The sequence below is a fragment of the Dipodomys merriami genome, unplaced genomic scaffold (assembly GCF_024711535.1).
Source record: "Dipodomys merriami isolate MVZ:Mamm:240054 unplaced genomic scaffold, mDipMer1.0.p SCAF_23, whole genome shotgun sequence".
In the NCBI taxonomy this organism is placed as follows: Eukaryota; Metazoa; Chordata; class Mammalia; order Rodentia; family Heteromyidae; genus Dipodomys; species Dipodomys merriami.
The window spans coordinates 10,406,725-10,422,439 of NW_027203715.1; positions in this window are offsets into that span (position 1 = coordinate 10,406,725).

Genomic DNA, 15,715 nt, shown 5'->3' on the forward strand with positions numbered 1-15,715 from the left:
CAACCTCACCCTCACCCTAAACATCACCCTAAACCTAACCCTCAACCTAACACTAACCCTAATCCTCATTCTAAACATAAACCTCAACATAAACCACACCCTCAACCTAATACTCACCCTAAACCGAACCCTAAGCCTTTCATAACCGAAAATCCTCAACCTCACCGTAAACCTCAGCCTAACCCTCACGCTCACCCTAGCCCTCACCCTAAAACTAAACTTAATCCTAAACCTCACCCTCAACCTCTCCCCCACCCTCAGCCTACCCCTAATCCTAACGCTAATCCTAAGCCTATCTGTAAACCTAACCCTCACCCTCACCCTAACCCTAACCCTAACCCAAAACCTCACCCTAACCCTAATGCTAACCCTAAAACTCAATCTCACGCTAACCCTCACCCTAAACCTTACCCTCACCATCAATATCACCGTAACCCTAACCCTAATACTAACCCTACCCTTCAGCCGAACCCTCACCCTAAACCTAAACCTAACCCTCAACCTCACCCTAACCGTAACCCTCACCCTAAAGCTCACCATAACCCTAAGCCTAACCCTCCCCTCACCCTCACCCTAACACTCACCGTAAACCTTACCCTCACCCAAACCCTAAACCTAACTCTCAGTTTAACCCTCATGTTAACCCTAACCCTAACCCTAATCCTCAACCTAACTGTAACCCTAACATTAACCCTAACCCTCACCCTCACCCTAAGCTTAACCCTACACCTAAGCCTAATCCTAAACCTAACCCTCACACTCAACCTCACCCTAAACCTAATCCTCACCCTAATGCTCACCCTATCCCTAACCCTCACCCAAACCCTAACCCTAACCCTAAACCTTACCCTCACCGTAACCCTAACCCTAACCGTAACTGTAACCCTCACCCTCACCCTAAGCCTAACGCTATACCTAAACCTCACTTTCTACCTAAACCTCATCCTAACCCTTACCCTCACCATAACCCTAACACTAACCCTAAGCCTAATCCTCACCATAATCCTAACCCTCACACTCACCCTAACCCACACCGTCACCTTAACCCTCACCCTAACCCTAACCATCACATTCACCCTAAAAGTCATCCTCACCCTCACCCTCACCCTCACCCTAACCCTACCTAAATTTCACCCTAATCCTAACCCTCACCCTAATCCTAACTCTAACCCTCATCCTCATGCTAACATTAACTCTCACCTTAACCCTCACCCAACCCTCACCCTAAACCTAATGCTAAACCTAACCCTCACTATCACCCTAATCATCACCCTAATCCTTATCCTCACACTAACCCAAACCCTAACCCTAACCCTTAAATTAACCCTAACCCCCACCCTAACCCTAAACCTACCCTTCACCCTACACCTCACCCTAACTCTAACCCTAACCCTCACCCTAACCCTAGCCCTAACCCTCATCTTGACCCTAACCCTCACTGTCACCCTAACCCTAAACCTCACCTACAACCTCACCTTCACCATCACCCTCACCCTCACCCTAACACAAACTCTGGACCTAAACGTCACCCTAACCCTATCCATCACCCTAATCCTAACCCTAATCCTCACCCTAACCCTAATCTTCACCTTAAACTTCACCCTCACTCTAACCCAAACCCTAAGACATACCTAACCGAAACTCTCACCCTCACCCTAACCCTCACCCTAAACCTCACCCTCACCCTAGTCCTCACCCTAAAAATCTAACCCTAACCATAACCCTCATCCTCAATCTCACCCTCACCCTCAGCCTAACCCTAACCCTAACCCTAATCCTAAACCTAAACCTCCCCTCACCCTCACCCTAACGCTAACCCTAACGCTAACACTAACCCTAATGCTAACACTAGCCCTCACCCTCACTCTTACACTAAACCGAACCCTAAACCTCACCATAACCATAACCCTAATGCTAATCCTTAACCTCAACCTCAACCTAAACCTCACCCTAACTCTTACCCTCACCCTCACCCTCACCCGAAACCTTAGCCTAAACCTAACGCTAAACCTCACTCTAACCCTCACACTAAACCTAAACCTAGCCCCACCCCTCAGCCTAACCCTCACCCTAAGTCTAACCCTAACCCAAATCCTTACCCTATCCCTAAACCTAACCCTAACCTTCACCCTCACTGTATCCCTAATGCTAACATTAACCCTCAATGTCACCGTTAACCTCGCCCTAAATCTTACTCTCACCTTAACCCTATCCCTCACCTTCACCCTAACCCTCACCCTAAGCCTCAACCTCAACCTCAGTGTAACCCTAACCCTAACCCTAATTCAAACCTTAACCCTCACCCTCACCCTAATTGTAATTCTAACCCTAAGAAAAACTCTCACCATAACCCTAAACCTAACACTATCCCTAATCCTAACTCTAACACTAACCCTAATCCTAAATCTAAACCTCACCCTCATCATAACCCTTACGCTCACCCAAACCCTAAGTCTCACGCTCAGCCTAAACCTCATCCTAACCCTAACACTCACCCTAACCTTAACCCTAACCCTAATCCACACGAAAATCCTAACCCTCACCCTCACCCTCAACCTCACCCCCACCCTAATCCTAACCATTACCCTAACCCTCACCCTCACCCTCAACATCACCCCACCCTCAACCTAACCCTATGCCTAACCCTCATCCTAAACCTAACCCTAACCCTAGTGCTATCCCTAACCCTCACCCTCAACCTAACCCTCACTTTAAACCTTAACCTCATCCTATCCCTCACCCTAACCCTAACCCTAACACTAACACTAAACCTTACCCTAACCCTCACAATAATCTTAATCCTAAACCGAACACTCACCTTAATGGCCACCCTAACCCTCAACCTAACCCTAACCCTCACCCTCACCCTAACCTTCACCCTGAAACTTACCCTTACCCTACCCCTAACCCTAACCCTTACTCTAAACGCCACGCTCATCCTAAGCATAACCTGCACTCTAACCCTCACCCTAACCCTCACCCTAACTCTAACGTTGTCCCTAAACCACACCCTCAACCTAAACCTCATTCTAAACCTTACCCTCACCATAAACCTAACACTAACCCTAACCCTAATCCTCACCGCAACCCTAGCCCTCACCCTTACCCTAACGCTCATCATCACCTTAACACTCACCCTAACCATAACCGTCATCCAAACCCTAAAACTCCCCCTCCCCCTCCCCTCACCTTACACTAACCTTACCCTAAACCTCAGCCAAAACCTAAACTTCACCCTAAACCTAACTCTAACTCTCACCCTAAGAGTAAACCTTACCCTCACCTTAACCCTCACCCTAACCCTCACCCTAAGCCTCACCCTAACATTTATACTCACACTAACCCTAACCCTAACCCTATCCCTCACATTAACCCTAACCCTAACCCTCACTCTAGCCCACACCCTAACCATAACCATAACCCTCAATCTAACCCTAACCCTAACACTCAACTTTACCCTAACCCTCACCATCACCCTGCCCTCAATCTAACATTAACCCTCCCCTATACCCTCACGCTCACCATCACCCTCACCCTTCCCCTAACACTCACCCTCACCCTAAAAATCAACCTAACCCAAACCCTCACCCTCACCCTAACCCTAATCCTCAACCTAACCCTAAACCTTAGCTTAAATCTCTCCCTCAACCTAATCCTCACACTAAACCTAAACCTAAGCCTTTCCTAACCGAAACCCTCACCCTCACCTAACCTAACCCTCACCGTAACCCTCAACCTCAACTTAGCCCTCACCCTAAAAGTATCCCTAACCCTAAGGCTCATCCTCAACTTCACGACCACCCTCAACCTAACCCTAACACTAACCCTAACCCTCACCCTAACCCTAACCCTAATGCTAACCATAAACCTCAACCTCACCCTAACCCGCAACCTATCCCCCCCTCAACCTCAACGTTAACCTAACCCTAACACTAACCCTAACCCTAAACCTCCCCTAACCCTCACGCTAACGCTAACCCTAACCCTACCCCTCAGCTTAACCCTCACCCTAAACCTAACCCTAAATCTAATCCTCTCCCTATACCTAACCTTAACCCAACCCTCACCCTCAACATAAATCTAATGCTAACTTTAACACTCAACCTCACCCTTAACCTCGCCCTAAACTTTACCCTCAACTTAACCCTATCCCTTACCCTCACCCTAACACTCACCTTAACCCTTACCCCCACCCTAACCCTCAACCTCACCCTAACTCTCACCCTAACCCTTAACCTCCCCCGAACACTAATCCTAACCATCAGCCTAACCCTCATCCTAAACCTAACCTTAAACCTAACCCTCACCCTAACCAGAAACCTAACCCTAACCCTCACCCTAAACCTAACCCTCACCCTCAGCCTTAACCTCAACCTCCCCCTAACCAAAACCCTCACGCTGAGCCCAACACTAACCTTAAACCTCACCCTAACCTTAACCCTAAGCCTAACCCTAAACGTCAACCAAACCCAAACCCTCACCCTCACCCTCAACCTCACACTCAACCTCACCCTAAACCTTAACGTAACCATAATTCTCACCCTAAACCTAACCATCACCCTCACCCTCACCATGACCCTCACCCTAAATCTCACCCTCACCCTCACCATAAACCTAACCATAAACCTAAACCTCACCCTAAACCTAACTCAGACCATCACCCTCATCCTCACCCTAAGCCTAAACCTACCGCTAAGCCTAAACCTAAACCTAAACCACAACCTCACCCTCACCCAAACCTAAAACTCAGCCTAACCCTAGCCTAACCCTAGCCCTCACCTAACCCTTACCCTCACCTTCACCCTAAGGCTATTCCTCAAACTAAACATAACCCCCTACTTAACCCTAACCCTAACCCTAACCCTCAACCTCACCCTAAGCCTAACCCTAACCCTAAACCTCACCCTAACCCTAACCCAAACCCTAATGCTAACCCTAACCCGCACCCTCACCGTCACCGTAAAACAAACCCTAACTGTAACCCTCACCCTAACCCTAACCCTAATACTAACCTTAACCCTCACCCTAACCCTAACACTCACTCTAACCCTTACCCTCACCCTAACACTCACCCTAACCCTAGGCCTAACCATAACACTAAACCTCACCCTAACCCTCACCCTAATCCTAAACCTCAACCTAACACTCAACCTAAACCTATACCTCACTATCACCCTAACCCTCACCAAAACCCTTATCCTCACACTAACCCTAACCCTAACCCTAACCCTCACATTAAGCCTAACCCTACCACTCAACCTAAACCAAAACCTAACCCTCACCCTAACCCTAACCCTAACCCTCACTTTCACCGTGACCCTCACCGTAACCCAACATATCACCCCAACCTTAAACATCACCCACACCATCACCCTCACCCTCTCCCTCACCGTAATTCTCACACTCACCCTAAACATCACCCTGATCATAACCCTCACTCTAACCCTAACCTTAATCCACACATAACACTAACCCTAAGCTAAAACCTCACACTCACCCTAATCCTCACCCTAAACCTAACCCTAAACCTTTCCTAACCAATACCCTCACCCTCACCCTAACACTTACCCTTACCCTAGCCCTCACCCTAATCCTCACCCTAACCCTAACCCTAACCCTCACCCTCAACCTCACCCCACCTTCCCCCAACTCTAAACCTAAACCTAATCCCTACTCTAACCCTAGCCCTCACCCTAACCCTTACCGTCACTGTCACCCTAAACCTAACCCTCACCATCACCCTAACCCTCACCCTCACCCTAAACCTAACCCTAAATCTAACCCTAACACTCACCATCACCCTAACCCTAACCCTAACGCTCACCCAAACCCTAACCCTAACCTTAAACCTATCCCTAACTCTCACCCTCAACCTAAACCTCACTCTAAACCTTACCCTCACCCTAACACTCACCCTAACCCCAACCATAACACTAACAGTAAACCTCACCCTAATCCTCACCCTAACCCTAAACCTAAACCTAACCCTCACACTAACGGTCACCCTAACCCTCAAACTAACCCTAAACCTCACCCTCATCCTAACCCTCAACCTAAACCTTACCCTCACCCAACCCTGTACCTAATTCTAACTTTAACCCTCATCCTCACCCTAAGCCTAACTTGAACCCTAATGCTCACCCTAACCCTCACCCGAATTCTAACGCTACCCCTAATCCTCACCCTCACCCTAAACCTCAATCTAACCCTTACCCTCACCATAACCCTAACCCTAACCATAACCCTAATACTCACCGTAATCCTTACCCTCACCCTCAACCTAACCCTCACCATAACCTTAACACTCACCCTAACTCTAAACATCACCCACACCCTAAAATTCACCCTTAACCTAACCCTCACCCTCACCCTAACGCTACCCTAAAACTCAACCTAACTCTAACCCTCACCCTAAACCTAACTCTAACCCTGACCCTCATACTAACCTTAACCCTCACCTTAAACTTCACCCTAAACCTCAAACTAACCCTAACGCTAACCCTAACCTTCAATCTTAGCCTAACCCACACCCTAATCCTTATCCTCACACTAACGCTAATCCTATCCCTAACCCTCACATTAACCCTAGCCCTCACCCTAAACCCTCACCCTAACCCTCACCCTAACCCTAAACCTAAACCTCACCCTAACCGTAAACCTAAACCTAACCCTCACCCTAACCCTAAACCTAATCCTAAGGTTAACACTAAACCTCAACCTCACCCTAAACCTCACCCTAACCTTTACCCTCACCCTAACCCTCACCCTCACCCTAACCCAAACCCTACCCCTCAGCCTAATCCTCGACCTAAACCTAACCCTTACACCAATCCTCACCCTATCCCTAACCCTTACCCTAACCCTCATCCTAACCCTCATCCTTACCTTAACGCTAATGCTAACGTTAACCCTCAACCTCACCCTAAACTTCGCCTAAACCTTACCTGAACCGTAACTCTATCCCTCCCCCTCACCCTAACCCTCACCCTAACCCTTACACTCACCCTAACCCTCACGCTAACCCTAGCCCTAACCCTAACAATACCCTTAAACCTAACCCTCACCCGAAACCTAAGCCAAAACTTAAACCTAACCCTCACCCTAACACTCACCCTAACCATTACTCTCACACGAACAGTAACCCTAACCCTCTGCCTAACCCTCATCCTAAACCTAAACCTAACCATGACCCTTGCACTGACCTTAGCGCTAACACAAACCCTAACCCTCAACAGAATACTAACCCTCAACCTCACACTCAAACTCACCCTCAGCCTAAGCCTAACCCTAACTTTAATACTAACCCTAAACCTCACCCTCACCCTCACCCTAACTCTAACACTAACCCTAAGTAAAACCCTCACCCTAACACTACCCTATGCCTAACCCTCACCCTAACCCTAACACTAATCCAAAACATAACCCTTACCCTCACCCTAACCCTAACCATCATCCTAACCCTAACACTAACCATCAGCCTAACTCTCCTACTAACCCTAAACCTAAACCTAACCCACACCCAAACACTAACCCTCACCCTCACCCTCAACCTCCCCATTACCCTCACCCTAACCCTCAACATCACCGTCACCCTAAACCTAACCATAACCCTAACCCTCACCCTAAACCTAACTCTCACCCTCATGCTCACCATCACACTCACTCTAACCCTCATCCTCACCCTCACCCTAACCCTAAACATAACCCTAACCCTCACCCTTAACCTAACAGTGACCCTCAACCTCACCCTCACCATAAGCCTAACCCTACACCTAAGCCTAAACTTAAACCTAACCCTCACCCTCAACCAAACCCTAACCCTCACCCTAACTCAAACCCTCACGCTAACCATAACCCTAACCCTTACGCTCACCCTCACCCTAACCTTAACCCTTACCTAACCCTCAAACTAACCCTAACCCTAACCCTAATACCAAACATCACCATCACCCTAACCATTACCTTAAGCCAAACCGTCACCCTAACCCTAAACCTAACCATAATGCTAACCCTAAAAGTCACCCTCACCTTAACCATAATGCCTACCCTAAACTTCACCCTCAGCCTAACCCTCCCTCTAAGCCTAACCCTCACCCTAACTCTCACGCTAACCCTAACCCTAACACTAACACTAAGCCTCACCCTAACCCTCATCCTAAACCTAAACCTAAAACTAACCCTCACCCTAACACTCACCCTAAAACTAATCCTTACCCTAACACTCACCCTCACCCTAACTCTAACCCTAACACTACCCTGACCCTCACCCTAACCCCAAACCTCACCATAACCATGATGCTCACCCTCACCCTAACCCTAACCCTCAACCTAAAGCTATCGCTAAGCCTAACCCTCACACTCAACCTAAATATCACCCAAACCCTAACCCTCACCCTAACCCTAAACCTAACCCTCACCTACACCCTCACCCTCACCTTCACCCTCACCCTCACTCTCAACATCACCCTAAACATAACCCTAACCTTAACCCTCACCCTAACCCTAACCCTAACCTAAGCCTTTCCTAACTGAAACCCTCACCATCACCCTAATGATCACTTTAACCCGCCCCCTCCCCCTAGCCTTCACCCTAAAACTAACCCAAACACCAACCCTCACCGTCACTGTCACCCTCAACCTCAGCCTAAACCTAACCCTAACCCTAATCCTAAACCTAACCCTAAACCTCACCCTCAACCTAACCCTAACTCTAACCCTAATGCTCACACTACCCCTCACCATCACCCTCACCCTAACCCTAACACTCACCCTAACCCTAACTCTAGCCCTAATGCTAACCCTAAACCTCAACCTCAACCTAACCCGCACACTAACACTTACCCTCACCCTCAACCTCAACCTAAACCTCACCCTAAACCTTACCCTAATTCTCACTCTAACCCTAACCCTAAACCATCTCCTCGGCCTATTCCACACCCTAAACCTTACCCTAACCCTAATCGTCCCCATAACCCTAAACCTAACACTAACACTAACCCTAACCCTCACCCTAACCCCAACCCTCACCCTCACCCTAACCCTCACCCTAAACATTACCCTCACCCGAACCCTAACCCGAAACCTCAGCCTAATCCTCATCCTAAACCTATCCCTAAACATAACCCTCACCCTCACCATGAGCCTAACCCTAACTCTCACCTTAAACCTCACCCTCTCCCTAATCCTCACCCTAACCCTAACCCTAAGCCTTTCCTAACTGAAACCCTCAGCCTCACCCTAACCCTCACCCTAATCCTCACCTTAAACCTCACCCTCACCCTAACCCTAACCCTATGCATATCCTAACTGGATCCCACCCCCTCCCCCTAACCCTCACCCTTACCCTCACCGTCACCATAGCCCGCACCCTAAGCCAAACCTTAAACCTAATCTTCACCCTCAATCTCACCCTAACTCTAACCCTAAACCTAAACCTCACCCTAACCCTAACCCTAACACTAACACTACCCTTCACCCTAACCATCACCCTAACCCTAACCCTAACCCTAACCCTCAGCCTCACCCTAACTCTAACCCTAACCCTAACCCTGAACCTCACCCTAAACGTAAACCTATCCCTAACCCTCACCCTAAAACTAAACCTCACTCTAAACCTAACCCTAAACCTCACCCTCACACAAGCCCTAACCCTCACCCTAACCATCACTCTAAACCTAATGCTAACACTAACCCTCATCTTCACCATAAACCTCAAGCTAATCCTTACCACCACCATAACCCTTACCCTAACCCTAATCCTCACACATATCCTAACCCTAAACCTCACCCTAACCCTAACACTAACCCTAACATGAACCCTCACCCTAAACATCACCCTAACCCTAGTCCTCACCCTAAACCTTACCCTCAAACTCACCCTAACCCTCAACTTCACCATGAACCTATTGCTAACATTAACCCTCAACCATACCATAAACCTCGACCTAACCTTTCCATCACCTTAACCATATCCCTCACCCTCACCAAAACCCTCACACTAAAAGTTACCCTCAACCTAACCCACAACCTAAACTTAACCCTAACCCTAACACTAACCCTCACACTAACCCTCACCCGAAAACTAAGCCTAAACCTAACCCGCACCCAAAACCTCAAACTAAACTTTCACTCAACCGAACCCTAACCCTAACCCTCAGCTAAATCCTCATTCTAACACTAACCATAACCATAACTCTTACCCTCACCCTCACTGTCACCCTAACTCTAACCTTAAACCTAATCCTCACACTCACCCTAACCCTAACCCTAATGCTAACTCTGACCCTCACCCTCACCTTAAACCTAAACCTAGCCCTCACCCTAACCCTTACCCTCACCATCACCCTAACCCTAACCCTCACCCTAAACTTAACCGTCACCCTAACCCTAAGCTTCATCCTAACCCTAACCCTAACCCTCACCCTAACCCACAACCTCACCCTAACCCTAATCCTAACCTTAACACTCACCTTAAACCTAACCCTAACACTAATGCTGTCCCTAACACTCACCCTCACCCAAACCCTCACGCTAAACCTTACCCTCACCCTAAACTTCACCCTAACCCTAACCCTAACCCTAACACTAAACCTCACCCTAACCCTCATGCTAACCCTAAACCTAAACCTAAACCTCACACTAATGCTCACCCTAACCCTCAACCTAACCCTAAACTTCACCCTCACACTAACCCTCACACTAAACCTTATCCTCACCCTGACGCTAACCCTAACCCTAACTCTTACCCTCACACGAACCCTAACACAAACCCTCAACCTAAACCTCATCCTAACCCTATCCGTAAAAAAACCCTCACCCTCACCCTAACCCTAACCCTAACCCTCAACTTAAACCTCACCCTCACCATAATCCTCACCCTAACCCTAACCCTAAGATTTTCCTAACTGAAAATCTCACCCTAACCCTCACCCTCACCCTCACATTAAACCTCACCCTCACCCTAACCCTAACCCTACGCCTACCCTAACTGAAACCCTCCCCCTCCCCTTAAACCTACCCCTTACCCTCAACCTCACCCTAACCCTCACCCTGAACCAAACCCTAAACCTAACCCTCACCCTCAACCTCACCCTAACTCTAACCATAAACCTAACCCTCACATTAACCATAACCCTAACACTAACACTAACCCTCACCCTAACCATCACCCTAACCCTAAACCTAACCCTAAACTTCAAACTAACGCTCACTCTCAACCTAATCCTCACCCTCACACTAACCCTCACCATAACACTTACCCTCACCCTAACCTAAGCCCTAATCCTAACACTAACCCTCACACTAAACCTAAACCTCACACTAACCCTAACCCTAAACCTCAGCCTAAACCTCACCCTAACACAAACCCCAACCCTCAACCTGAACCTAATTCTAAACCTCACCCTAACCCTAAACCTCAACCTTACCCTCACCCTCACCCTCAGCCGAACCCTAACCCTAACCCTAACCCTAAACCCAACCCTCACCCTCAACCTCACCCTAACTCTAACCCTAACCCTAACCCTGAACCCCACCCTAAACGTAAACCTATCCCTAACTCTCACCCTAACTCTAAACCTCACCCTAAACCTAACCCTAAACCTCACCCTCACCCTAACCCTAACCATCACCCTAACCACAACTCTAACCCTAATGCTAACCCTAACCCTCACCCTCACCATAAGCCTCACCCTAACCCCTACCCTCACCATAACCCTAACCCTAGGCGTAATCCTCACACATATCCTAACCCAAAACCTCACCCTAACCCTAGCACTAACACTAACACGAACCCTCACCCAAACATCACCCTAACCCTAGTCCTCACCCTAAACCTTACCCTCAACCTAACCCTAAGCCTCACCCTAACGTAAACCTAATGCTAATATTAACCCTCAACCATACCCTAAACCTCGCCCTAACCCTTCCCTCACCTTAACCATATCCCTCACCCTCACCAAAACCCTCACACTAAAATTTACCCTCAGCCTAACCCACAACCTAAACTTAACCCTAATCCTAACACTAACCCTCACACTAACCCTCACCCGAAAACTAAGCCTAAACTTAACCCTCACCCCAACCCTCAACCTAACCTTTCACTCACCCGAACCCTAACCCTAACTCTCAGCCTAACCCTCATCCTAACCCTAACCCTAACCCTAACCCTTACCCTCACACTCACTCTCACCCTAACTCTAAACCTTATCCTAACACTCACCCCCACCCTAACCCTAACCCTAATGCTAACTCTGCCGCTCACCCTCACCATCAACCTTAGCCTAACCCTACACATAAGCCTAATCCTAAACCTAACACTCAGCCTCATCTTAACCCTAAACCTCACCCTCACACTAACCCTCACACTAAACCTTATCCTCACCCTAACCTTAACCCTAACCCTAACTCTTACCCTCACCCTCACCCTAAGCCTAATCCGAAACCTAAACCTCACCCAAACCCTCACCCTAACCCCCACCATCACCTTAATCCTCACCGTAAACTTAACCATCACCCACTCCCTAAAACTCACCCTCACCCGAACCCTCACCAGAACACTAATCCTACCCTAAACCTCACCCTAACCCTAAAACTCACCCTAAACCGAACTCTAAACCTCACCCTGACCCTAACCCTCACCCTAACCTCACCCTCACCATAGGCCTCACCCTTAAACTAACCCTAACACTAACACTCACTCTCAACTCACCCTCACCCTCAGTCTAACCCTTACCCTAAACTTAAACCTAACCCTAACTGTAATCCTCACGCTCACCCTCACCCTCACCCGAACCCTAACCCTTACCCTAATGATAACACTTGACCTCACCCTCACCCAAAATCTAACCCTAACACAAACACTCACCCTAACCTAACCCTAACCCTAACCCGAACCCTAACCCTAACCCTCAACCTAACCCTCACACTAACACTAACCCTAACCCTATCCCTCAGCCTAACCCTCACCCTACACCAAACACATCACTAATCCTCACCCTATTCCTAACCGTAACTCTAACCCTCAACCTAACCTCACCCTCACAGTAACCCTAATGCTAAAATAACCCTCAACCTCACCCTAAACCTCGCCCTTACCATTACCCTCATTCGAAACCAGACCCTAACCCTCAGCCTAACCCTCAGAATAATCCTAAACCTAAACCTAACCCTCACCCTAACTGTAACCCCAACACTAACCCTAAAGCTCACCCTCACCCTAACCCTAACCCTCAACCTCACCCTCAACCTCAGCCACAGCCTAAGCCTAACCCTAACCCTAATCCAATCCCAAAACATCACATTCACCCACACCCTAACTCAAAACCTAACTAACCAAAACCCTCACCCTAACCCTAACCCTATCCCTAACCTCTCCCTAACCCTAACCCTCATCCTCATCCTGATCCTTACCCTTACCCTAACCCTAACCCTCACCCTATCCCTAACCCTCACACTAACCCTAACCCTAACCGTCAGCTTAACACTCATCCTAACCCTAACCCTAAAACTAACCCTCACCCAAACCATAACCCTCACCCTCAACATCAATCTTACCATCACCTCACTCTAACCCTCACACTCACCCTCAACCGAACACTAACCCTAACTGTCTAAACCTAACCCTCACCACAAACCTCATTCTAATCCTTAACCTCACCCTAACCCTCTCCCTAACCCTAACCTTAACCCTAAAACTAACCTCACCCTAACCCTAAACATAAACCTAAACCTCTCCCTAACGCTCACCCTAAACCTCAACCTAACCCTAACCCTCACCCTCACCCTAAACCTCACACTAAAGCTTACTCTCACCCTAACCCTAACCCCAACCCTAACTCTTACCCTCACCCTCACTCTAAGTCAATCCCGAACCCAAACCCTCACCCTAACTCTAACTATATCCCTAAAACTCACCCTCACACTAAACCTCATCCTAACCCTTACCCTCAACATAACCCTAACCCTAAACCTAATCCTCACCATAATCCTAACCCTCACCCTCACCCTAACCGTCACTGTCACCTTAACCCTAACCCTAACCCTAACCCTAACCCTACCCTAAACCTCACCCTAACCCTAACCCTCACCCTAAACCTAAATCTAACCCTCACCCTCATACTAACCCTAAACCTTATCCTCACCTTAACCGTAACCCTAACCCTCAACTTAAACATCACCCTCACCCTTACCTCACCCTAAACCTAAACTTAAGCATTTTCTAAACGAAAACTTCACCTTAACCAACACCCTCGCCCACACCTTATCTCTAAACTTAACACTACCCTGACCCTCACCCTAACCCCAACCCTCACCCTAAACCTGACACACACCCTCACCCTCACCCTAAACTTAACCCTCACCCTAACCCTCACCCTAACCCTAACGCTAACCATAACCCTCACCCTCACCCTAAATATCACCCAAACAATAAACCTAACCCTAACCATCACCTACACCCTCACCCTCACTCTCACCCTCACCCTAATCATAACACTAACCCTAACCCTCAACCTAACCCTAACCCTAATCCTCACCAGAACCCTACCCCTCACCTTAAACCTCACCTTCACCCTAACCCTCACCCCAAACCTGACCCTAAGCCTTTGCTAACAGAAACCCTCACCCTCACCCTAATCCTCACCCTAACCCCACCCTCCCGCTAGCTTTCACCCCAAAACTAACCCAAACACTAAGCCACTCCTCACCCTCACCCTCAACCTCAGCCTAACCCTAACCCTAACCCTATTGCTAAACCTAACCCTCACCCTAACCCTAACTCTAATCCTAACCCTAAACCTAATGCTAACACTAGACGTCCCCCTCACCCTAAACCTAACCCTAACCGTAACCCTCATCCTAACCCTAACTTTAACCCTAATGATAATCCTAAACCTCAACCTCAACCTAACCGGCACCCTAAAACTTACCCTCACCCTAAACCTCACCCTAACCCTAACCATAACCCTTACTCTAACTCTCACCCTAACCCTAACCCTAAACCCCACACTTTCCCTAATCCTCAGCCTAACCCTCACACTAAACCTATCCCTAACCCTAATCCTCACCCTACCCCTAATCTTAACTCTAACCCTCACACTAACCCTCACCCTCACCATACCCTATTGCTAACATTAACCCTCAACCTCACCCTAAACCTCGCCCTAACACTTACCCTCAACATAACCCTATCCCTCAACCTCACCCTAACTCCCACCCTAAACTTTTCTCTCAACCTAAACCTCACACTAACCCTAACACTAACGCTCACCCTAACACTTATCCTAAAAATAAGCCTAAACTTTACCCTCACCCACACCCTAACCCTCACCCTTACCCTTACACTCACCCGAACCCTAACACAAACCCTCAGCCTAAACCTCATCCTAACCCTATCCGTAAAAAAACCCTCACCCTCACCTTAACCCTAACCCTAACCCTAACCTTAAACCTTACCCTCACGCTAATCCTCACCCTAACCCTAACCATAAGACTTTCCTAACTGAAAACCTCACCCTAACCCTCATCCTCACCCTCACATTAAACCTCACCCTCACCCTAACCCTAACCCTACGCCTATCCTAACTGAAACCCTCCCCCTCCCCCTAACCCTCCCACTTACACTCAACCTCACCCTAGCCCTCACCCTGAACCAAACCCTAAACCTAACCCTCACCCTCAACCTCACCCTAACTCTAACCATAAACCTAACCCTCAC